This window comes from Elephas maximus, chromosome 16, assembly GCF_024166365.1.
Source record: "Elephas maximus indicus isolate mEleMax1 chromosome 16, mEleMax1 primary haplotype, whole genome shotgun sequence".
In the NCBI taxonomy this organism is placed as follows: Eukaryota; Metazoa; Chordata; class Mammalia; order Proboscidea; family Elephantidae; genus Elephas; species Elephas maximus.
Window position 1 is genome coordinate 58,397,555 of NC_064834.1, and position 26,643 is coordinate 58,424,197.

General features: G+C 39.9%; 1 protein-coding gene and 1 non-coding gene across 7 annotated transcripts in view; one reads left to right on the forward strand and one right to left on the reverse strand.

The window, feature by feature from the left end:
- The window catches only part of SORCS1 (sortilin related VPS10 domain containing receptor 1), a 571,683-nt gene that overhangs the window by 371,168 nt on the left and 173,872 nt on the right, over nucleotides 1–26,643 (reverse strand). The window lies entirely within an intron of this gene.
- Nucleotides 1,442–1,548, forward strand: LOC126060064 (U6 spliceosomal RNA). The gene has a single exon (XR_007513529.1). It is a non-coding gene; the product is annotated as a U6 spliceosomal RNA (small nuclear RNA).

The window sequence follows — 26,643 nt, forward strand, 5'->3', positions numbered from 1 at the left end:
TCACTGTTTGAATTCTTTCCTGCACTGGAGACAAGAACCGAGGCCATTCTCCTGTAACAATTCTACTTCTCTTAATTAAAAAAAAAAAAAAGGTAATATCATCTCTCTTCTTTATCTCGGAATTGTAAGAGGCAAAAACTGTACCAAATTTTTTTTTGTAAATGCTAGGTACTATTTTTTTAAGGTACTATGCAAACGTAAGCTGTTGCTGTTACTAACAACATCTAGCATTTATTTAATGGACATCTTTTCTGTGTGTCAGACAACTTACCATATTAAGGGCATTTCATGTAGTTTCTCTCTTTTTTTTCTGGTGAGAAAATTGAGGCACAGGGAAGCTAAGTAACATAACCAACTCAGCTAGTAAATGGTGGACAAAACAATTCAACTGAGGCAGGTCTATCTAACTCATAGCACAAACAGACCTTACTCATTGTGTTAAACTGCTCTCTATGTTACATTGCCTAACATGAGTATTCTTGTTATTAAGAGAAAGGAAGAACCACTGAATTTGATTAATTAAAAAGGATTTATTGAGGACTGGTATACATAGGGCAGACATGGTATGCATCACAATCCCCTTTCTCTCACACCAGCCAGCTTTCAAATTCCCCTGGAATACTTTTTCCTGTCATAGACAGTCTTGAGTTTTCACACTTCACCCACCTTATTTCAACAGCATGTCTATTTGTCTTTTTTCATTTTTGATTCTATAGTAAAGTCTTCATTATGAGCTGATCCTTCCATTTAACTCATTACAGAACTTGGCTGTCCCCAGGATCAAGAGTTTCTAACAACGAACGGTGCAAACATCTACTGGAACACTTTATCAGAGTGGTTTATAGTATCATTATCTTAGGAAGATTTAAGTGTATATGCAGTCGGGCTCCTTTTGAGTCATCAAAGGCAAGAGAAATCAATAATTGCTAAACTGGCTTAACATACCCCAGAGGGGAGCTGAAGGTTGGTATGTTCAACATACACAAACTGTGTGCGTATACGCACAGTCACATGCACAGACACACACCACACACACGCATACACACGCACTTGAACCTGAAGTCATCAGACAGGTAATCTAGCTCATAGAAACATAATTGGAGAAATGAGCAACCTGTAGAAATAGATTAACTTGAGGTGTGGGGCCTGCCAGAAAACAGTAGCTTTTGTCCTCTGTCAAGTCCTTTATCACCAAATGACCTTCACATTCTGTAGCAGCCTACATACCATTTAATGCAGCATTTATTTATGTAATGACCTTTGCAAGTCACAGAATGTGAATGATTTAAACAGCCACTACCCCTCCCAACAGCCAACAGTGATGCAGACAGAGATAGGCACATACAGGTAACTGAATCAATGCTAGGCACCAAGGGAACTGGAGTATATGGGAGAGCTCTTGTGGAAGGTGGAAAAGTTCTTAGTAAAATCTGTTATGCTGGTACTCACTTCAGGAGCACATATACTAAAACTGGAACAATACAGAGAAGATTAACATTGCCCTTGCATAGGGATGACACGCAAGTTCGCAAAGCGTTCCATTTGAAGATTGGCTGCCACATGTGTCACAGCCTGTACCTGAAGGTGAAGGGAAATGTGCTCAAGAACAAGCGGATTCTCATGGAACATATCAACAAGCTGAGGGCCAACATGGCCTGCAAGAAGCTCCTGGCAAACTAGGTTGAGGTCCATAGGTCTAAGACCAAGGAAGCATGCAAGCACCATGAGGAATGGCTTCGGTAAAAAAATAGGAGGTCACCAAAACTCTGTCCAACGAGGAAGAGAACAAGAAATAAAGCTCCCCTTCTCTTGTCTATACATAGTGGCCTCAGCAGTTGTATAGATCAATCATTCAATAAAACTTTATCTGCCTGCCCCTCCCCGCAAAAAAACCTGCTATATCCTCCCTCTGAATCTGTCTCCCCCTAGAGCCAGAGGTCATTTGCAGCTGAGACCATGCCCAGCACAGCAGCTGTGGCACCCTGTCCTCAAAGCTTCCATGTGAGCAAGACTACAACTTTCACTCAGGAAACCTATGTTTCTTGCCCACTTGTGTGCTGAAAGCCAAGTTCTTTTCTGTTGCTATCATGCAAAGAAATGCTTATAATAATAGATAATTAGACTACAGTCATACGGCTAGGTCATACACACATTGTGAACAAATCCAAGCTTGTCAGCTTGTCAAATCTGCTAGACCTAAGTTAGCTTTTAAAACAAATCTTGAAAATACAACCTCTGAACTTCGACTTGCCCTTCTCTTCAAGTTCAGGTACGCTATAAGCTCAAAAAATGCATTCCTTCCAAAACCTATTCATCTCAAGTTGTCAAACTAGACAGGCTGATGATGCTTCACTCTCACAGTTCCTTCTTTCTTTCGAATAATAAAAATAGAGAATAATTTCCAAAAGATTCATTAATATTTCTTGGTTAATTTTGGTCATACTCTTCATCCTCTAGGTAAATCACTCTGACCCAAATGGTACTCTAATTTAATCCACTGTATTAAATCAGGGAAAGATGGGAGATACTAAACTAAAAGTGATATAATTTTTCTAGAAAAGGGCCAGGTATTTGTACCAATACTCCCAAAAGGATATCAGGATGAAATAATTGTACAAAATATGAGGAAAGTACATATTCAAATCAAGATGTCTCTATAAATGGGCAATGAAATAGAGAAACTAAACAGATTTGGTCAGACAAAGCCAAAGCTTCAAGACATGAACATGGTTGGGGCTGGGGCAGAGAAATAGGCACCTCAATGGGCTATTGGGAGGATACAGTTCATGGAAACCATGTGGAACATCCGGTCCAGATCCCTTGTTTTATAGTTAATGAAACAAACTATAAATCATGTTCTCATGCCCTCTCTACCCACCACAGTGCTCACAGGGGAAAAGGAGATTATATCCAAACCATCCTCCTTTAAGTTGGTTCCTATTCGAATCAGGTCACCTGTGGAATAAACACAGATCATGCAGAGAATTCTCAATGTGGAGTTGTAAAACAATAGGAAAATATCTCTTGCATTATCTTCTCTATAAAAAGATAGAAGATAAAGAAAGGAGACAGGCCATTTGGTTGAGTAAGAGATGTATAACCTGAGCTTGGTAGGAGGAGGGTGGAAGGGATGTGAGGAATATAGAAATTCCCTTTCAACTCCCTAATGCAATGATCTGAGAAAGATAGATCTCCAAACTCTCCAATCACTATCTGTCTGAATTACAGACACTATCTAAATATTAAGACTCTTCCTATGCAAGAACCCACACACAAAGTGAACACACCATTGAGCAGCAAACTGCTTGTTAATGATGAGGGGCCCCATCTGTTCATATGCTTCCTTATATTTAGCTTCACTACAAAAAAATGAAGAAAGTCTTTCCCTTTCCACTTTCCCATCTTGGTTTTTATGCTATTATTCATGGGTCTGAAGAGGTCAACTCAATTTTAAAAAGTATTATTTTTCAAGGTTAACACAAGATACTTACAGGAAGCTAATAAATAAAGATATGCATATTATGGTGATCCAAATGTCAGAACATGAACCTAAGTAACATACTGGAATTTCTTAAGAACAGTAAGATAATATCTTCACTGTTGCCATTCTTAGTATGTGCTATTGTCATTGAAAATAATGTAAGCTTTTTTTTTTTTTTCATTTTCTCCACTTACATTCATAGAGTAGCACTAATAAGTGACAAAAATAAAACACTAGAGATAGCCAGCAAGCTAAGATCAAATATTTCTCCTTTACTCTGGGGAAATCTTAAAGTGGGCCAAGGAGAAAGAAAAACATTTTATTCTCTTAAAGACAAGCAAACAAAAACAAAACAATAACAGCAGACTTCTCTAGCAGATCTTTCATTTGCCTTGTCTGAGTGCTACAGTCACCAAGCCAAACCAAACTCATGGCCATTGAGTCAATTCCGATTCACAGCAACCCTACTGGACAGAGTAGAACTGCCCCATAGGGTTTCTAAGGAGCGGCCGGTGGATTCGAACTGCTGACCTTTATGCTCAGCAGCTGAGCTATGATTTGCCTAAAATGAATTTCAAAGCTTAAAAATGCTGCTTGGAAATTCAAATTAAAATAACATCTTGAAATCACAAAATGTATTAATAAAGGATTCTGTTGAAGAAAAACTCCATAAAGGTTAAGTGATTCATATAAATTCTTTTTCATTTAGTCACAGAATCAAAATACCTCTGTGTGATTCTAGTTCTAATTCTTTATAATGGCACCTAGATGGTAGGTGCGTGGGTATTTAAAAAAAAAATTAATGTTTTTCATTAAAGAAAAAATAACTGAAGTCAAAATTAGAAGAGAATGGAAAGATCATCTAATTCCAACCACATCATCTGACAAATGGTGTAAGTTACACTTTTAAAAGAATCAGTTCTTGCATAAAGAGTTTTTGAGGGTAAAGAATAACCTCATACCGTGTGTCGAGTTGGTACATTAAGTAGTTTTCTATGTACAGAAGGAAGGACTGGATTGAGCCAGTTCTGAGATGGGAGAGTTGGAAGAAGTAGACTGAAGACTGTGTATTATTGAAAGGACGAAAGAGAGAGAAAGAGGAAGGAAGGAGGAGAAAGGAAGGAAGGAAGGAAGTGAAGAAGGAAGTATGGAAGGGAAGAATGGAGGGAGGGAGAAAGGAGGGAAGGAAGGAAGAACAAGGAGTCACAGCTTCACTATAAATCCACTTTGGGTGAGATTATACATTAGATGTTCATTAAACTTCACCAGTGGAGTTACCCATTCCCGCAGCTTTGGGCTATGAATCACGAGCTACGGACTTGAGCCTGGGTTCTGCTACTAACACATTATGACACTGAGAAAGTCAATGTACCTCTTTGAGCTTCCATTTCTGCCAAGGTTTTCACACGTTTGCTATTTCTCTTCTCATTATAACACCATTTAACACTCAAGACCTCAACCTACTCTATCTTCAGTGTTGCCAGTCTTAGTAAATGCTATTGCTGCTATCCAAGCCAAAGCTCTGAGTCATCCTTGACTTTATCCTGCCCCACTTCCTCCCAAAGCTAAAAAATTACTAAATCGATGAACCTCTCCCATCTAATCTTGCCCCCAGCAACTTGGTCCAGGCTCCCTCATCTCTCACCTAGATGACTGCAATGCCTCTGACGAGTCTGCTACCCACTGTTCTTGCTTTCTTCAAGTCATCCTCAAGACTGCTACTACTGTAATTTTTTTTGGCAAACACATCATCTTTCCCCACTCCTCAGGACATTTCTCTCTAGCCTCTCCTTTATCTTAAAATGAAGTTTAAGTTCCATAACATGACCTACAATGCCAAGTATAATCTGGCTCCTGCCCTCATGTTCAAAACAGTATCTCCTAACACTTATACACTGCTGGTGGGAATGTAAAATGGTACAACCACTTTGGAAATCGATTTGGTGCTTCCTTAAAAAGCTAGAAACAGAACTACCATACGATCCAGCAATCCCATTCCTTGGAATATATCCTAGAGAAATAAGAGCCTTCACACGAACAGATGTGTGCACACCCATGTTCATTGCAGCAATGTTTACAATAGCAAAAAGACAGAAGCAACCAAGGTGCCCATCAATGGATGAAAAGATAAATAAATTATGTTATAGTCACACAATGGAATACTATGCATCAATAAGAACAATGATGAATCTGTACATTTCATAACATGGAGGAATCTGGAAGGCATTACGCTGAGTGAAATTAGTTGCAAAAGGACAAATATTGTATGAAACCACTATTATAAGAACTCGAAAAAATCGTTTAAACAGAGAAGAAAATATTCTTTGATGGTTTGGTTACCACGGTGGAGAGGGAGGCATAGAGAGGGGTAGTCACTAATTAGATAGTAGACAAGAACTATTTTAGGTGAAGGGAAAGACAACACACAATACAGGAGAGGTCAGCACAACTGGACTAAACCAAAAGCAAAGAAGTTTCCTGAATAAACTGAATGTCTCGAAGGCCAGCGTAGCAGGGACAGGGGTTTGGGGACCATGGTTTCAGGAGACATCTAGGTCAGCTGGCATAAGAAAATCTATTAAGAAAACATTCTGCATCCCACTTTGGAAAGTGGCGTCTGGGGTCTTAAACGCTAGCAAGCAGCCATCTAAGAGGCATCAATTGGTCTCAACCCACCTGGAGTAAAGGAGAATGAAGAATACCAAAGACACAAGGTAATTATGAGCCCAGGAGACAGAAAGGGCCACATAAACCAGAGACTACATCAGCCTGAGACCAGAAGAACTAGATGGTGCCTGAGTACAACCAATGACTGTCCTGACAGGGAACACAACCAAAAACCCCTGTGGGAGCAGTAGAGCAGTGGGATGCAGACCTTAAATTCTCGTAAAAAGACCAAACTTAATGGTCTGACTGAGACTAGAAGGACCCTGAAGGTCATAGTCCCCAGACCTTCTATTAGCCCAAGACAGGAACCATTCCCAAAGCCAACTCTTCAGACAGGGACTGGACTAGACTATGGGATAGAAAATGATACTGGTGAGGAGTGAGCTTCTTGGATCAAGTAGACACATGAGACTACGTGGGAGCTCCTGTCTGGATGGGAGATGAGAGGGCAAAGGGGGTCAGAATCTGGCTGAATGGACACGAAAACAGACAGTGGAAAGAAGGAGTATGCTGTCTCATTAGGGGGAGAGCAACTAGGAGTATACAGTAAAGTGTATACAAATTTTTGTGCGAGAGACTGACTTGATCTGTAAAGTTTCACTTAAAGCACAATAAAAATTAAAGGAAAAAAACAGTATCTCCTTCATTCTCACAATCCCAGGTGAACTTAGACATAATAGTCTCAATGTTGATCCCAGGAACGTCAATATCTGTTGATTAGCTTACAAACTGACTGTGGTTGTATTGACGATGGGACCGTCCAAGCATAAACAACATGTTCCAGTTACATGAACAATTATTTCCAAGCATAAAGAATATATACTAATTGCATGAGCCCCTAGACTAGAATGGGATCACAAAACCCTGAACAACTGCAACACAAGAGCATCACCATTTCATCACATTCAAATTTTAGGAATGCTATTCCAAATACCTTGGATTTTCTCTTCAAAGTTTAGGCTGATTAAAGGATGAAATGCTACAGATACTTCAATCTACTGTATCTCTTTTGTGAGGTTTATTGACTTTTCTGTTCTTTCATTCAAAAGTGTTAGCTTTTCATGCACAGATCTGTGAAAGACTTGAAGGTTGGCCAGGACACTGCAGAGCTTCACTTCCATTCTGTAAGTTTCTTCTATCCAGGAATGGGCAGCCCTAGACTTCAGGGTACAGATGTAGCAGAAACAGATTTGTTCAGAATTTGATGTCATGTTCTGAGTTTCAGATCTTTGGCCTGTATTTTACAAGACCCTCAAAATCTGCTTCTCTTGACAATATCAGCAAAGCCAAAAAAGAGTGTGTATGGGGATCAGGACAGAGGCCCTAAAGCTAGAAGTTGAGAGGGCTGGATTCTAGTTATGAAGCCAGTTTTAATTACTTATATGTCTGTAGCCAATTCATTTAATCTCTTTTCCTTCTCTTCCTTTTACTATTAAATGGATTTGATAAAATTAGCTTTCCCTTTTCTAACTGTATTATTATAATCAACTTCCTTTATTGGGTGCTTTTTATTTTTGTCTCTCAGCTAAGCATTTTGAATAAAATAATCTATATCAAATGGCAAATTAGGGAGTCAAGTGACTTGCTCAAGATCAACTAGCACAGAAGTGGGTGAGCTGGGATTTGAACCTGACAGTCTAGAGCCTAGGTGTGTAATCACTATGTAGCATGGCCTCTTTGGAGCAGTAAGGACAAAAGCTTTAAAGAGTTTCAAGATTATACTTGTTCCTTTTAATCAGCCTAATGTTGGGCTCTGTCTGTCTATATGCCTGCCTATCTGTCTACCATCTGTTGTTGTCCTTAGTCCCTGTCTAGTCGGTACCAACTCATTGTGATCTTATATACAACATAACACAGCATTGCCCAGTCCTGTGCCATCTTCACGATCCAAGTGTTTTTCTAAGCACTGACCACAGAGTGTAGGTATTCTGCTCAGTGTTACTGGGGATGCAGACAAGAGGAAACAGATACCATCATTGCATAGTACAGCCCAGACGGACTCCTAGACCTGACAGGCTTGAAGTGAATGCCTAGAAATTAAATACTAAAGAGAAGGAAGCAATCCCAGCAGGAGGTAGACAGGGGCCTCTTCAAATTCTTGCAATAAGAACTTTACGCACATCATCTCATTTAACCCATTTATAACCCTGGGGTACATGGTTAAGCCTGGTTCTTCTTGGCTTCAGTCTTGAGCTGGGCCTTGAAGGATAAATGAGTAGCTTCCCATCCTCCTGGGTGGAGGTCCTTTTGTGTCACACTTGATGAGACCTCCTTGGATTACACAAGCCAGACAGCACAGACCCCTCCTGGCCTACCAATAGGTATAACACATGGAGGGGTCATGTTCCAGAGAAAGGAGAGACATTTCCCAAGAACCAACAGCAATACCACCCATCTGCTCCTCTGCTAGTTGAGGACTTCATAAATTAAACATGGATTGCCTGTCCCTAACCCAAACACAGGAAATCAGGGTCCCAGTAAAGGATAAGAAAGGCTAGAAATGAATGATATCTCTATTCCACATGGGAAATCAGGTTTGCAAAAAAAAAAAAAAAAAAGGCGGGGGGGGGGGATAAGAATGCCAGGGATGCTTTCTCACTTGAAAATCCTTTAATCCTAAATCAAGACATGGTGAAAGTCTAAAATTCGACACCCTCACCTGCCCTAGGAAATGCAAATCTCTCAGGAAAATAATCCATTTTTTGGCCTTGTGACAAGGATTGGCAACTGTGAATCACTCTCTGCAGAGAAAAGGAGCTACGCGACTCACAGTGCTGACCAGGAGCTTGTGGCCTGGCTGGGCCCAGCCAGTGAGCTATACTAAGTGACTGGGAGCGGGGCGGTGGCAGGGGCGGTGGCAGGGGTGGGGGGGGGGTAGATCTGTCAAAACCCTCTGCCTCGCCACTGCAGGAGGCTGCAGGAAAAAAGAAATCTATTTTCTTAAAGATGGAACCTCTTCTTTAGATATTCTCCCATTTTTTTTTTTTTTCTTTAAACTGTCCAAGATTAATGTGGCAAAAATAAAATGCCCCACAGGCTGGTTATTTTGACGCTTACTACAGCACATAAAAGTGAAGAATTAGCATGGAATGAATAATTTATTTAGTGCTTTACTGTTGTTTTAAACAAATCACTTCCGCGAAAGCAATGTGTATTCAAGCAATAAATCACTGTTTAGCACTCTGTCCTGAGGAAAAGATACCACTTGGCAGAATTATTGAATGGCAGTGCCTGGCAGGGAGGCAGGCACAATAAAGATAAAGGTGATGTCCTTGCATAATGGGATTTTGTTTGGATGTGAGGGAGGCTGCGTTTCAGTGAGAGTCAGTAATAAGACCCTTTCCTTGATCCGCAAGGGCTAAATGAGCACCTACTTGTGCTAATGTACCTAACCGATATTATGGCTGACACAGAGTAACTTATATCATAACTAAAAAACAAAACCTGTTGCCACGAACTTGATCCTGACTCATGGCAGCTCTATGTGTATGACAATGAAACTGCGCTCCGTAGCGTTTTCAATGGCTGAGTTTTCAGAAGTAGATCTCCAGGCCTTTCTTCTGAGGTACCTCTGTGTGGGTTTGAACATTCAGTTAGTAGCCCAGCACTTATATTCTAATTTATACTATTATTGCAATTACTGTGGACCAAGCTTAAGTGCAGGGGGTACACAGAGCATAAAGTGTAAGGGATAAAAAAACAACGCTAAACCCGTTACCATAGTGTTGATACTGACTCCTGAAGACCTCACGGACTACAGAGCAGAACTGCTCCATAGGGTTTTCTTGGCTCTAATCTTTATGGAAGCGGACTGTCAGGCCTTTCTTCCATGGCACTTCTAGGTATGTTCAAATCTGCAATCTTTAGGCTAGTAGACAAGACCAAACCATTGACATGGTTGAAATTCTAAAAATGAGTTCTACTTCACTAATAGTTGTCCACCATCATCAGGGCTTTAGATAATTTAATAAACTGGGATAAGTGTCACGATAGAGGTGCATAAAAAATGCTATGAGGACTTGCCTAGTAGGAAGATAGGAGTCTGGAAAGATTTCACTGGGGTAGTGTCAACGGTCCAGGCCTTGGTTTAGCCGAGAGGCCAGGAAAAGGAAAGAACATTCACTACAGAAATCCATGGGGAAGTAAAGGAATCCAAGTGTGAAGTCCACGTGATGTTTGGCTGGAAAGTGAGTATGCTGATGTGGTATAACACTGTGAGGGCAGAGAAGGAAGGGAGAGAAGGCAGCAGGAGATGAGGCTGAAAAGGATGCCAGCTGGACTGTAGGGTGACTTCCATGAGTGCTGGGGAAGGCAGCCCTAGAGAGCCTGCACTGAAAATAGTTTCAGACTTCAAGGCAGGGGGTTGGGTCTGTTCATTATCGGACTTGCTAATTACCAAACTAGCTGCAATGAGGATCACGATGGGGGCAACTGGTTTGGGACAAAACAAAGATCATTCTTCATTTTGGCCTCTCCTTTCAATTAAATCAGGGTAGAGCTGCTCTATTGCCCCAGCTCTGCAAAACTCTCAGGATGAAAATACAGTCCTAGTTCTTGTTCGGGAAGGAAACAAAGCAGCTCCCACAGGGCTAAACTATCTCAGATTACCAATGTCACAACAATGTCTTTTCTACTTTTTTAAGGGACAATGCCATGCACATTACCAAAGATCTAACACCGAAAGCAGCAGTCCCCGTAGCCCTCCATTACTTCTGGCAACTCCTGACAACTCGTGCAGGCTGATCATCCCTGTCCCTTACAGCAGACGGTGTGGGGCTTGCTTTTTATACATCTGGAAGAAAACTGAAACAACTCCATTCTATCAACTGCATCAAAAGATTTCAGAAGGATCTCATTTCTCTCTGGTTAAAAATAAATAAGTCACCCTGAAGGAGTTAAGAGAACCACTACCTCCCAGCCCTATTTTAAATGAGTTAAGTGAGAATGAACTTTCAGCCTCTTTCAGATAGTTTCGACTTAGCCAAAAATTTGCTGAAAGTTAAAAACAACACTTCTGGCTACTGGAGTGAAGGTGACAAGCACTGACAATGTCATAAATTTGACACTTCCCATCACCTTAATGATATTTGCTTTTTTTTTTTTAATATCTTAGTGTCAGCATTTTATCAGGCTCAGATAAAACTCAAAATGTTGTTGGCTACCAGCCAACCAGAAATGGTTCCCCCTTAGGGAGAAATTAATCAATGAACAACTATCTATTGAATGTTTACCATGTTCAAAGCAGAGCTGGCAGACCCTGTGAGAGATAAAGAGATGCGTAAAATATAATTTCTTCCACCCAGGGATTTACAATCTAGATGGAATCTGATTGTTCAGAAGCACTCAAAGTTCCCTTCCATCTATAGGATTAATTCCCTATTCTTCAACAAGATATCAAAGGCCCTTTCTATATATCACTTATCGCCTTTCTAGTTTTATGTTGCCATTTCTGCTTGCGATCTCACAATCCTGCAATACTGACCTCCTTGCTATTCCTTGAACCATCATCAGTTTTGAGGCCTCTGGGGCTTTCTCAGTTTTTAATACCCAGCTCAAATGTCCTCCCCTTCATGACGCCATCCCAATCTCCCTGGACAGAGTTTGTTGTTTTATCTGTGCTTCTTTAGTATGGTACGCTTCTATTTTGGCCTAAATATATCATATCTATTACTTTTTCTATCTGTCTCTTTTATTGTCAACTAGGTACTGAATTAATTTTTTTAAATAATTTATTGTGCTAACCCAGAGTTTGGCATAAAGGAATCCTCAGTATATTGTCATTGAAAAATTACACAATGTACAGACATGCATGTTTAAAAATGTGAGTCAATACGGGACAAATGAAACAATGTGTGCAAGTCTACTGCCATCCTTGACACATCATAGGCTTTCAATAACAATTAGCATGATCAGAATCATAAATGCCCACTGACTGTCATAGTACAAAGAATCACAGGCTACAAATGATACTGCTGAATGGCAGTACATTCTTAAAAGGTCAGATTTAGGGTGAACATTGTATGTTTGGGATTCATCACTTAAACCAACCTGGTCAGAGATCACAATCATACTGAAAAAACATATGGCTTTAGAGAAGAACAAGGATCATAGTCTTTAATACCAGACTGAGAAGTCTTTAGAAATCTGTTCTTTTTGTGTGGTAAAGTAGACAGCAAGTAAAGATTTTTGAGTGAGCTGATACACACATTACCAGGGACACAAAGTTTAATCTGAAGGCATGTAAGGGAGGGATTAGCAGGTACAGACAGACTTTTTTCTTAAAGGATAAGGCGGCAAATATTTTGTGCATTTGGGCCACAAAGTATCTACAGTGACTATCCAATTCTCCCACTGTAACACTGAAGCAGCCATACACAATATGTAAATAAGCACTGTCATATTCCAATAAAACTTTACAAAAACAGGTGATCGGCTAGATTTAGCCTTCAGGCCTTTAGTTTGCCATTTCCTAGATGAGAGCAATAAAAGGCTAAAGGTAAAGACGGCATTTCAGAGGCTCTTCAAATGTACTGTCTTAGAATTATGAAGGGCTGTATCACGAGAAAAAGGAACCCTGGTGGCGCAGTGGTTAAGTGCTCAGCTACTATCTCAAAGGTCAACAGTTTGAACCCATTAGCTGTCTGTGGGAGAAAGATGTTGCAGTCTGCTTCCATAAAGATTTACAGCCTTGGAAATCCTTTGGGGCAGTTGTACTCTGTTCTTTAGGGTCACTATGAGTAGGAATCGACTTGATGACAATGGGTTTGGGTTTTTCTTTTTTTTTTTTGGTACCAGGAAGGGAAGGGTAGAAATGCAAAGGCAAGAGCAAAAGGAAGCGAGATTAGAGGGAAGAAAAAAAGGGTAGCTAATTGGATACTGTAAGGAAAATCAACAAAGAAAGAATCAGATAACTTTTTAAGGTTTTAAACAAAGAGGACAGTGAGAACGGTGGCATCTTCAGTCCCAGCTTGTTTCAATGCAGCACAGGGCCTTCTTTGTTACTTAACGCCAAAAAACCAAACCCGTTGCCATTGAGTTGATTCTGACTCCCGGCAATGCTATACGACAGAATAGAACTGCTGACCTTTTGGTTAGCAGCCATAGCACTTAACCACTATACCACCAAGGTTTCTGAATTAAGGGAAGAAAGCAAAAGATGAATTAGAAAAGATAATGGGTTAATGGAAAATGAAAGTTGGAAACAAAGAAGAAGGATCACTAGTTAGAAAATACAGCCTTGGTGATAGAAACAATGCCGGAGATCAGATGATAGAATTTTGCAAGACCAACGACTTCTTTGTTGCAAATACCTTTTTTCACCAACATAAAAGGCGACCATACCCATGGACCTTGACAGATAGAACACACAGGAATCAAATCGATTACATCTGTGGACAGAGACGATGGAAAAGCACAATATCATCGATTAGAACAAGGCCAGGGGCTGACTGTGGAATAGACCATAATTGTTCATATGCAAGTTCAAGCTGAAACTGAAGAAAATAAGAGGAACTCCACGAGAGCCAAAATACGACCTTGAGTATATCCCACCTGAATTTAGAGACCATCTCAACAATAGATTTGATGCGCTGAACACTAATGACTGAAGACCAGACAAGTTGTAGAATGGCATCAAGGACACTATACATGAAGAATGTAAGACAGGAAAGAAAGGACAAGAAATGACAGGAAATAAAGAAAAGACCAAGATGGGTGTCAGAGGAGAGTCTGAAACTTGCTCTCAAACATTAAACAGCTAAAGCAAAAGAAAGAAATGATGAAGTAAAAGAAATGATTGGAAGATTTCAAAGGGCAGCTCGAGAAGACAAAGTATTACAAAAACATGTGCAAAGAGCTGGAGGTAGAAAACCAAAAGGGAAGAACACGCTCAGCATTTGTCAAGCTGAAAGAACTGAAGAAAAATTCAAGCCTCGAGTTGCAATAGTGAAGGACTCTACAGGGAAAATATTAAACGACGCAGGAATTTCCACATCCAAAGAAGACGGAAGGAATGCACGCAGTCATTATACCAAAAAGAATCAGTTGATGTTCAACCATTTCAAGAGGTAGCACATGACCACGAACCAATGGTACTGAAGGAAGAAGTCCAAGCTGCTCTGAAGGCATTGGCGAAAAACAAGGCTCCAGGAATTGACGCATTATCAATTGAGATGTTTCAACAGACAGATACAGCCGCTGGAAGTGATCACTCATCTATGCCAAGAAATATGGAAGACAGCTTCCTGGCCAACTGACTGGAAGAGATCCATATTTATGCCTATTCCCAAGAAAGGTGATCCAACTGAATGGGGAAATTGTAGAACAATATCATTAATATCACACACAACCAAATTCTGCTGAAGATCATTCAACAGTGGCTGCAGCAGTATATCAACAGGGAACTGCCAGAGACCCAGGCCGGATTCAGAAGAGGACGTGGAACCAGGGAGCTCATTGCTGATGTCAGATGGATCCTGGCTGAAAGCAGAGAATACCAGAAGGATGTTTACCCGTGTTTTATTGACTATGCAAAGGCATTCGACTGTGTGGGTCATAACAAGTTATGGATAACACTGTGAAGAATGGAATTCCAGAACACTTAATTGTGCTCATGAGGAACCTGTATATAGTTAAAGAGGCAGTTGTTCGGACAGAACAAGAGAACACTTTAAACTTTAAAGTCAGGAAAGGTATAAGTCAGGGTTGTATCCTTTCACCATACCTATTCAATCTGTATGCTGAGCAAATAATACGAGAAGCTGGACTATATGAAAAAGAATGAAGCATCAGGATTGGAAGTAGACTTATTAACAACCTGAGTTATGCAGATGACACAACCTTGCTTGCTGAACGTGAAGAGGACTTGAAGTACTTACTAATGAAGATCAAAGACCACAGCCTTCAGTATGGATTGCAGCTCAACATAAAACAAAAATCCTCACAACTGGACCAATGGCAACATCATGATAAAGGGAGAAAAGATTGAAGTTGTCAAGGATTTCATTTTACTTGGATCCACAATCAACACCCATGGAAGCAACAGTCAAGAAATCAAAAAACACATTGCATTGGGTAAATCTGCTGCAAAGGACCTCTTTAAAGTGTTGAAAAGCAAAGATATCACCTTGAAGACTAAGGTGCACCTGACCCAAGCCATGGTATTTTCAATCACATCATATGCATGTGAAAGCAGTACAACGAATAAAGAAGGCCAAAGAAGAATTGATGCCTTTAAAATTGTGGTGTTGGCAAAGAATATTGAATACACCATGGACTGCCAAAAGAACGAACAAATCTGCCTTGGAAAAAGTGAAACCAGAATGCTCCTTAGAAGCAAGGATGGCGAGACTGCGTCTTACATACTTTGGACATGCTGTTGGGGGGTGGGGGGGTCAGTCCCTGGAGAAGGACATCATGCTTGGTAAAGTACAGGGTCAGCGGAAAAGAGGAAGACTCTCAACAAGGTAGATTGACACAGTGGCTGCAACAATGGGCTCAAGCATAAAAACGATTGTAAGGATGGCACAGGACCAGGCAGTGTTTTATTCTGCTGTGCGTAGGGTCGCTATAAGTCGGAGCCAACTCAGTGGCACCTAACAACAACAACAACATGTTGAACCATTTCCACAATTGAACCCAACTGTATATAGCACATTGGAACAAGCATATAAGAATTCTGGGTTTGTGACCTATGTTTTTCCAAAACAATTCTAAACATTTACACTACCAATTGTGACAGTAAAAACCAAGCCGAATCTCAAATCAAAACACCAAACTTTAATGACTAAATGCAGTTTTTGTTTTTTTGTTTCCTGTTTTGTCTTTCGGCAGCATTTAGCCTGGAGAACAACAATAGGTAGAAAGACCAGCAGAAAATAACCTGGAGCTCCTCTCTCCTGTTTATGAATGCTCAGTCCCTGCTTGTTGCAAAAGTAGAGGAGAAAAAGTGCTAAGTCAACCAACTTGGGCTAATTAGTTCCTTCTATCTGGGGACTGTAGATCAATGACAAGCAAACCCTGGCTGAGAAGTTCCCTGCCACTCACCATCCATCACTTCTGCCTCTAAGTGGCCTTGCTGAATTCTGTCTAAATAGCATCCAGCTCTCTGGCTACCTGCATTCTCTCACTCCTGCAGCCTCTAAGAAAATATGCTGGTGGCAGCTGTTTGTAATAAGCTGAAGGTTTCGTGAGGCCAATTGTAATACAAAGGTCATATTTTCTAAGCCGTTTATAGATTGCAGTTTGTAAGGTTATAATGTCACATGCTGTCAATAATTCAAGGTGGGGAATTACAACTGTTAGTAGGTCATCAATTCTTCATGTTTCTCCTTTAACACTCATTCCCCAAAGAGCTTTAATTTGTTTCATTTAAGCATGATTCCTTGAACTTTGAACTAAAGGTTCTATTTGTTTACAAGGAACAAAAAAGTTGGAGTGATACAACATAAGTAATTCCTTAAAAAATTTCAAGGGATCTAAATATATCAAAGACCACAATTCAGATAGGAAGAAGTCATAAATTCTCTTCTCTGGTAGTCCAGTGTTCCAGAAAATGTTTCTATGCTGTCAGTTAGTATACAAGGAACATAACTCTTACCTCTTCTCTCCCCTGCAAAAAATTAAATTGGATGTAAATGTTACTAAAACGTACTCAATACCGGAAGCTAAAGGAGTTTCCACCTGCTTGCTAATAAGATTGCATTTGCTATAACTGTTTGTTGGCAGGAGTCGGTCCAAATGCTTTCTTTGGAAGAATAATGAAAAGTGTGAATCCTAGTGAGATTGTGAGTGCTGAACTTGTTGCACCTGGGTCAAGGGTTATGAACCTCTTTGACTATCTGATGACAGTTACGGACAATGCACACTCTACTTCCAATGAACAGCAGCTACAAACAAAATTTCCAGAATTACTGACCTTGTGAAGCTCATTTATTTAACACTCAGGAAACCACTTCAGTTATGGAGATGAGATGATCCTTTCTCACACAACCAATGTGCCTGCAAAATAGACCGAGGATAGAAGCAGACAACGTAGCCACTTCCCTCGGGTACTTACAATCTCAGAGGATTCTAAAGAATAACTGTTATTTCATTTTTGAGAATTCTTTCCCTTTTTCTAACTTTAGACGGAGGCATGTAAGAAATGTAGTCCTCAGGAAAATAACTGGGTATCCAAAGAGAACACTGGCAGAACAGGGCTCCTCCTCACAATACCAGTGGGCATATGGCTGCCTACCCGAACTGTTGTTTTTCTTTGTTTGTTCTTCCTGCCACCTGCTTCCTGGTAAATGCTCTTCAAACTAGTTGATTCTTTTAGTGTCCATTAGAGTTTGAAACTCTCAGGAATCTCCAGTGAGAAGCTCAGCAAATCCTAGGTCCACTAAATTCTCACTGAGAAGTCTTGAGTTTCTGGCCCCAGCACTCTTACAAATCTAATGGCTTCTGTCCAGGGCTTCGAACCAGTTCTTCCCAGTTCAGTCATGGCTGAGGAAGCAGAACTGGAGCAGATCCAAATTTTTAAATGTGGGTGAACCAGGACGATAACCAGAAGGGGAAAAATTATGGGTTGAAACCTTGCTAGAAACCTAATTTGCCTTCTAGAAAGCAAGGGTAGCATATGTGTTGCATAGCAACCAAATCTCTTGCCCATGGGATTCTGAGCAGAGTCAGAAACAGCGGTGCCCCACTCAAAGATGGCCAAACATGCCACTTTGAATGTATGTTATTCTCCACAGTCCTGCCAATAATCCAATCTCATACATCAGGCTCCTGAAAGGGCTCACTACATCTCTTCTGAGTCTCCTTTTCCAGGGATTCAACTCATAGTTTTTCCCATTCCAGTTATTGTTCTGGATCACCCAAATTATAAAAATTTGGGTCTGTTCCTGTTTTGCTTCGTCAGCCATTACTGAACCAGTGTGAAGCCCTGTTCTAACATTTTTGTATAGTTTCAAGGCCTAGGTCACTAAGAATGGAGCATCAATATACTAGCAAAGTATAGCAATTATTTCCATAAGGACTCAGGTACCTGGTAGCGGTCAGGTATAACTAAAGAGTTAGAACATAGACTTGGAGTAGATTGTGTATAAGAGTTTGAATGGGGTGCCACAAAACACTCCATTACTCAGATCTAGCCAAGGAAAGTATTAATCTCTTGAGACAACCAGGACTTAATGCCTACAATTTTCACTGTACTGACTTACATGAATAATAATGATTTGCATTTTTTATAGCTAAATTTTTTTTTATAGCTAAATATTGATACAGAGGAACTGCTAATAAAATTGGACTTCTGCCTTCCAAGGTAAGGATCATGCCTTTTCAACATACTATATATTTATTAGTCAAGACAGCTAAACTTGCGATTTTACAGTATGCTAGTCCGTGGAATGTGGAAATGTAAACAGAGAACTGCTTCACGGATGAGCAAACTAATTTAGATTCTAAAGGGGAGAGGGAGCCTTTCTCCTTCATCTAACTATCACCATTTCCAGAATCTACCTGCATTCAATGGTTACAAAAAAAATCTTTTCAAGGCACTCTGTTAAGACATGTTCTCCATTACCTTCTCTTTCTTACGGGTTTTCATTGTGAGTCCCTTAGTGGAATCAGTATGATAGGTAGAAATACTGCAGGTTCATTAAATATTCTGGAAAAGACAAAGCTCAGGCTGGCTGGCTGCAGCCTTCTAGAACAGCATTTCAGAATTATCAGAATATTACCAAAGGTTGGACTCTAAACCTCCTTAAAATTCACTCGCTAATATGTTGTTCCCCCTAGATTAATTTCTAAAGATAGAAAATAACCAAATAAAGAAGAAATGATTAAATCTTAGGGAAGACTGTTGGGAGTTCTTTGATTAACAAAGGCCTTACTATATTCTCTTTGTATCACAAGAGCGTAGCTTCCTGGCATTGTGGTATAATATCTCTTTGTCAAATGAATGAAATACCAAAGGTGCCAAAATAGAATATTCAAGCTAGCACTGATTTTTAAATATTTATTTTGTCAGCAATATACAGTTCATTACATCATTAACTCCATATAATTATATATATACAGGTGTATTCTGGTATCATTTTCTTATACAGACCATCTTATAGACAGTGGGCAACCTGATGTATAACCACCCAGTTGTCATCAAATTGACTCTTACTCGTGGTGACCCCATGTGTTTCAGAGAAGAACTGTGCTCCGTAGGGTTTTCAATGGTTGATTTTTCAGAAGTAAATCACCAGACCTTTGTTTTAAGGCGTCTCTGGGTGGACTTGAACCTCTACCATTTTGGATAGCAGCCAAGCATTTTAAAAGTTTGCAACACTCAGAGACTCTAACCCAATAAACAGAATTCTGAAAATTAGAAACGCTGGTTCTTCAGTTTCCATAAGACAATGGGCAAACCCCCCAAAAACAGCATTGCCTTATCCCTGTGACACAAAAAATATATGCATTCGGCCATCCAAGTAAGAAGTGCCTCCCAACTGCCAGGGATTCATTTGCCTTCTTATCATTAGAGTTTCCATAAGCAACACTGCCCAGGGTCTTTGACACCAGATTGTGCCACATCAGTAGCCATCGTTATGAATAATAGCCTCTGTAAACATTTATTTAAGTTCATACAGAGCAGTGCCATCTTTGACTTTGACATTACCACAAAACACTGAATTAAAGAAGTCAACCCCAAAACAGCAGCAATAACAAAACAGAGCTTAGATCACCTCAACAGCAGCAACTCTGAGGAATTTTCTAGCAAGGAGATCAAATGGCATAATTCCTATTTCCTCTAAGTTGTACAGGGCCCTAATGGCAACCTGAAAATGGTCATATCTAATTTGGTATTCATAGGTAGGATGACAAACAACGAGAAAGCTGGTGAAAATTTTAAAAGGGATAGTTATTAAGGAATTGTAAATGTAAGAACTAATGACTTTTACCCAATTCCTGGGTTAACGGGAATTAGCAATGTGTTTTATGTGACAGAGTGACTGGAACGCAAGCAACCACGTATATAAACAGGCTGATGTATTTTAATCAATTATAAATGAGAACCATGAAGACAAGGAAGTCCCACTGAAACATTATTCCAATAATCAAAAATGAAATGCGAGAGGGTAGAATGACAATTCATAGGTGACAATATTTAGTTTATTTTTTATAAACAAATTAAAAAATATTTCTGGAGACATGGCTCATTTACTAATCAAAATGTAAACCTAAACTATGGCACAGATTTCTCAGGTTCCCCAGCAAAGCTTTAGCCAGAGCCAAACCATTTCATTTCTCAGACACGGAATGCTGGTCATCATCCCTACTCATCAGAGTTAGATTTCTCACTGCCATTCACACTGCACTACTGAAAGACATGGCAGGGAATTTTCTCTCTATAGATACATATTTATGAACTTATTTCAAAGATGCTTTCAATGTAGAGGGAAACCCTGGCAATGTACTGGTTAAGTGCTATGGCTGCCAACCAAAGGGTCGGCAGTTCGAATCCACCAGGCGCTCCTTGGAAACTCTATGGGGCAGTTCTGCTCTGCCCTATAGGGTTGCTATGAGTCAGAATCGACTCGATGGCACTGGGTTTTTTGGTTCAATGTAGAAACCTCATCAGACACATGAATATGATGAAAAAGTAAACATGAACTACCTTTCCTTTAAGTTGGTTAAAAATATGGACAAGCAAACATGTATTTTTAGAGTTCTATGTTCTCCCTGGGGCCCTGGTGGCAAAGTGGTTAAGCATTTTGCAGCTAACCAAAACGTCAGCAGTTTGAATCCACCAGCCACTCCTTGGAAACCCTATGGGGCAGTTCTACTCTGTCCTACAGGGTCACTATGAGTCGGAATTGACACAACAACAGCAAAGGGTTTGGGTTTTCTTTGAATGTTTCTCATGTCCCTGGAGAAGAACACCATGCCCCAGAAGAAGGGCATCATGCTTGGTAAAGTAGAGGGTCAGTGAAAAAGAGCAAGACCCTCAATGAGATGGACTGATGCGGTGGCTTCAACAACGCACTCCAGCATAATAACCATTTTAAGGATGGGACAGGACTGGGCAGTGTTTTGTTCTGTTGTGCACAGGGTCCCTGATTTGGAAACGAGTCAATAGCACCTAACAACAACATGTTCCCCATGCATGATCCCAAAGCCTTATAGGTGGTCACATTACATGATTTTTTTTTTTAATCAAGTTGAAATTATCAGAGACCTTTTAAGTAAAAGAACTATAAAATGGATTTTTCTCTATGATAAAATATAGCTTCTCATATCGCATAGAGTAACCAGAATCGTTCACAGTCAAAGACACTCTAAATGCCTGGGACAGAATAAAGGAAAGAAGGATGGAACTGAACATTTACAGAGTGCCTCCAATGTGCTAAACACTATGTTAAGTGTGCTCACATACTACAATCTCATTTAAGCTTTACAACAACCCTATGGGGTACCTATGGTTACTGCCAATTTTACAGATACTGAAAATATGACTTAGAGTGCTCCTTTTTCCAAAGGTTCACAGTCGTTAAAGCCTAAGAGCCGGAATTTTAGCTCTCGTCTATTTGTTTATCTGACTCATAGGGCCGCTATGATGTGGAATCAACTCGACAGCAGTGGGTTTGGTTTTTTTGGTCTATTTGTTCACAGGACCTATGTTCCCTCTGTATCTTTGTGTTTCTAGTGGTGCTCATAACTTAACAAGATTTTCTTAATAATCTACTCCATGTCATCAAGTCGATTCCAACTCATAACAACCCTACAGGACACAGTAAGACTGCCCACAGGGTTTCCAAGAGCGGCTGGTGAATTCGAACTGCTGACCTTTTGGTTAGCAGCTAAGCTCTAACCATTGTGCCACCAGGGCTCCCTGTGTAAAATAAATTTTAAAACACTGACACTGTTTTTTAGCAGCTTGACTATGATATGGTTAAGTATGGTTTCCTTTGTATTTATCCCACTTGGGTCTTCTCTAAGTCAGAATTGACTTGATGGCAAAAGGTGTTTTTTTGTTTGTTTTTTTGGAAGAGGGGTTTGCCAAGTTTCTTGTATTTGTAAGATTTTTTAAACCAAATTTGGAGACTTTTTAGCAATATGTTTTTTCTCCCCATCCCATATCTCTGTATCCCCTTTTTGCAAGTCTAAGCACATAGATGTTAAATTGTTTGATATTGTTCCACAGATTACCAAGACTCAGCTTATTGATTTTTTGGAGATCTTTTTTTTTTTTTCTCTTTATTCTTCAGGTTGGATCATTTCTATTGATCTATCTTTAAGTTTACTGGTCCTTCCTTCCAATATATCCAATCTGTCCAGCCAATAAATATTTTTATTTCAAATAGAATTTTTTTCAGTTCTAGAATTTCCATTTGGTTCTTTTTTTTTGACAGTTGCCATTTCTCTTCTGAGGTCGCCCACATATGCACTCAGTATCACCATCTTCTCCTTCAAGTTCTTGAACACAATAGTTGCTCTAAAGTCTCTGCTGCTAGCTCTAACATTTGAACCACTTTGGGTGTGGTTTCCCTTGTCCACTTTTTTCCTTGACCGTGGGTCACATTTTTCACTTTCTTTGCATGACAAATAATTTTTATTGTTTATTGAATATTGCAGATAACATGTTGTAGGGAATATGGATTTTGCTATCTTCTAAAGAGTTTGTGTGTGTGTGTGTGTGTGTGTGTGTGTGTTTAATAATATTTTGTTTTGGTGAAAGTTTATACAGGAAATTAGGTTCCCATTTGACAATTTCTACACTTGTTCAGTGATATTAGTTACATTTTTTACAGTGTGTCAAATTCTCATTAATTGCACATTCTGGTTTGTAATACTCTAGTTTACCTGCCCTCAGCCCTTGTCTTCTCATCTTTGTTTCAGAGTAACTGTTGACCTTTTGGTCTTATATAGATGGTTTTTTAATGGAGCCCCATACTCACGGGTAATAGCCTTTATTTTGTGTGTCAATCTGTTATTTTGCTAAAAGGTCACCTCGGGATAGTTTTAGTTCAAGGTTCAAAGTGTACCTCAGGACAATAGTCTTGGGGAGTCCTCCTTTTTCTAGTAGTTAAATAATTGCCTGACTACAGGGAACTTGTAAAGGCTTAGCTTTATACTTTTTTAGGATGAGTCTCTTTGGGTTTTCCCTCAGTCTGTAGAAAAAAATTCTTAGTTCTGGTACACAGACATTATTCCTAAAGTGTTCCTTCTGCGGTTTTAATGGAAGCCTCAAGGTATTACCAAGCTCTTCTTAGTTGGCACAACTCAAACTCTAAACTCAGTTTCCCCTCAGAAGCAGCAGCTGTAAACTCTGCTCAGCCCTTTCAGCCTTAAAGCTATTTCTTTCTGTTGGTTCTTTAGAATTCAGGGGTCAGGCAAATATTTGTCACAGACTTTGAGTCTCCCCTCTCTTTGACTCCTTTACTTCTGAGACCTCCCTATAATGTCTAGCCACTCTAGCAGCCCCAAATCCCACCCACAGACACTTCATATACTGCAGTTTTCTGCTTGAGTTCTAACCACTCCTATACCATACAGAGGACTGCTCTCAGCGGAAAAACTGCCTAAACATGGATCTCAGCCAGTGTGGTTCCCTCCCTTCTTGGGTTAAGTTCCCTCCAGTTTGTGTGTGTGTGTGTTTTCCCTCTGAGTGTACAATCATTATCTGCATAAGGGCTAGTACAGTACAAACTATTCCTCCATCACCCTAGGGCTACTTCCTAAGCAAAATGCTGTCTTTTACAAAGGTTGTATCCTGTTTTCACTCTATTTTAAATAATCTTTGGGAAATTATTATTATTATATTACAAATTGACTTCCTCACTTATACTTTAGAAAGGTTTTTTTTTTTTTTTTCCTGATTTTGTTCAAGGTGAATTCTTTCAGGGCCCAGCATTTCACTAAAAGTGATAAAAGAGAAATATACCAATACTGTTAAAGGCCATTTCACCAGCCTCATCCTCCTTTCTTCTCACTGTATTACAGAAGAAAATGGGAAGCTATCAATCTGCCATTTCTTTCCATGGCTGGTGAACTTCCTGTGTTGTGTCCAATTAAGCCATCAAAAGAAGTAATGGCAAAAGCTGAAGCAGACCTCTATCTCACATATCAAAGGTGGAGAGCACCTTTATTCTCTGAAATGAGAGTAACACCAGACCCACATTAGCCCAGGGCAAAGGGATCTAGCCATCTGCTCCCAAGCTCTGAAATGGCTCCAGGTTTAAAACTATCGCTTTATCAAGAGAGGTACAAAAGAAGGGTGGCACACATACCTCTGCTGATAAAAAAAAAAACTAAAGGGGGGTAAAAAAAAAAAAACGGGGGGTAGCGGATGAAAAACACATTAACTCTGCCTACAACCGGCTACGGTAAGGCTGCTTACTACAATTTGGAGCTAGAGGGTTGAGAAATATGCCAGCCCCCTCAACTTGACTTCTCAGTGTCCAGGAAAATCTGTCTACTCTGGACAGAGACCTATTTCTAAGGGGACACTGAGTTGAAGAGTAGACAGATAATCACTTTGGTTTTTTATAATTATCTGCAAGAAGATAGGATTTTAGGTGTTAAGTAGGGGAGCTCCTAGGAAGCATTTAATTTCCTTTCCAGAATTATACGCTTGCATGATGCTTGGGTATCAGTAGAGGAGGAAAAATGCATTAATATTTAACACTGTAAATGCTTGCTATGCTCTACAATAAATAAAATCAGGTCCCAAAATGTGCCTTTTTAACACAACTGCAACAGAGAAATATCTTTAGACTTTGTAATAACCTCCCAGGGGAAACAGAGGTCCCAGCACTTAAAACGATAGTACACTGAGCAAAGGGGTAGAGAATATTCTATAAAATACAATCTAGTACTGGCGAGGTCAGGATCAAATGTCCCTAGGAGGGGCTTTATCCTTCTAATTTAAATGATGTTAGAATATTGCAAGCATCATCCCTTAAACGCCCCTTCAGGCTATCTATCTCCCTTGGCAGTATCCTCATTCTGTCAAGTTCACTAATAGTAAGCAGTAACCTTGATGTATGAGGAGTTAACTCTCCCCCTCACTCTTTCCCTCCATCTTCAAGCATTGTCTATTCCTTGTTTCCATTCACAGGGCCTTTCTGACTCTTTAAGGCTCACCTATAATATAATTTCCCCAACAGAACCTATTTCCATCACTTGCATCCCCAATCTCTCCTGCTTATGACATAGGACTTCCATGTCGGTACTGAGTATATATTCCTTTATCTGTATAATCCAAGATAAAACAAAACTTCCCTTTATATGCCCATATTTTCTTAATTTAGCCTCATCATGTTGCTGTTAACATCAAAGATCATTTATTGAACAGGTAGAAAAAAGGGCCACCTTGTAAAAATTTCTCTTGGCAAGGAGGACAGCTCTGAAAGAACATTTGGCTTCCTCCTTTAGATCACCTTCTTAAGTGCAAGTAGCTGGAAAGGGTTGTCTTTTTAGGTTCCTTCCAGTGTACATAATCTTATCCCATGAAGCCCTGACTGATGCAAACTTTCACCCTACTCTGAAAAATCAAACTCTTCTCACAGTCTACTCAGCTTTAAAGTCTACTGCATGTTTCAAATTGCTTTTTTTTGAGGACTGAATGCTGCTGCTTCTATCATGATGTATGATGGTGCAAACTGCCAGGGCAAAAGGGGACCAAAAGTTTGCAGTGAAGAAAAACCATATTTAAGAAGGATGAAGCCTTCATCTGCCACTTTCCTACTCTGCCTTTCTCCTATTCATTTACATGCATACCAGTTTACATGCAGTAGATCTACTTTGAAAAGCTGTGAGCAAATTAATCTCTAAAATTAAAGAAATAAAAATAACCAATTAAAAATATCATTTGCAATTCTATTAAAAGAGTGTACAATTTAAAGGGATTTGTCAGGAGCAGGGGTCTGGGGGCCATGGTTTCAGGGGGTATCTAGGTCAATTGCATAACAAAGTTTATTAAGAAAATGTTCTGTATCCCACTTTGGTGAGTGGTGTCTGGGGTTTTAAAAGCTAGCAAGCGGCCATCTAAGATGCATCAATTGGTTTCAACCCACCTGGAGCAAAGGAGAATGAAGAACAACAAAGATACAAGGTAATTATGAGCCCAAGATACAGAAAGGGCCACGTAAACCAGAGGCTACATCAGCCTGAGACCAGAAGAACTAGATGGTGCTACAACTGATGACTGCCCTGACTAGGAACACAACAGAGGACTTTTGAAGGAGCAGGAGAAAAATGGGGTGCAGAACTCAAATTCTAGTAAAAAGACCAGACTTAATGGTCTGACCGAGACTGGAGGGAACCCAGAAAACACAGCCACCTAACTCCCTATTAGCCCAAAACTAAAACCATTCCCAAAGGCAACTCTCCAGATAAAGATTAAAAAAAAAAAAGATTAGACTGGACTATAAGATGTAAAATGATGCTGGTGAGGAATGTGCTTCTTGGCTCAAGTAGACACATGAAACTATGTGGGCAGCTCCTGTCTGGAGGTGAGA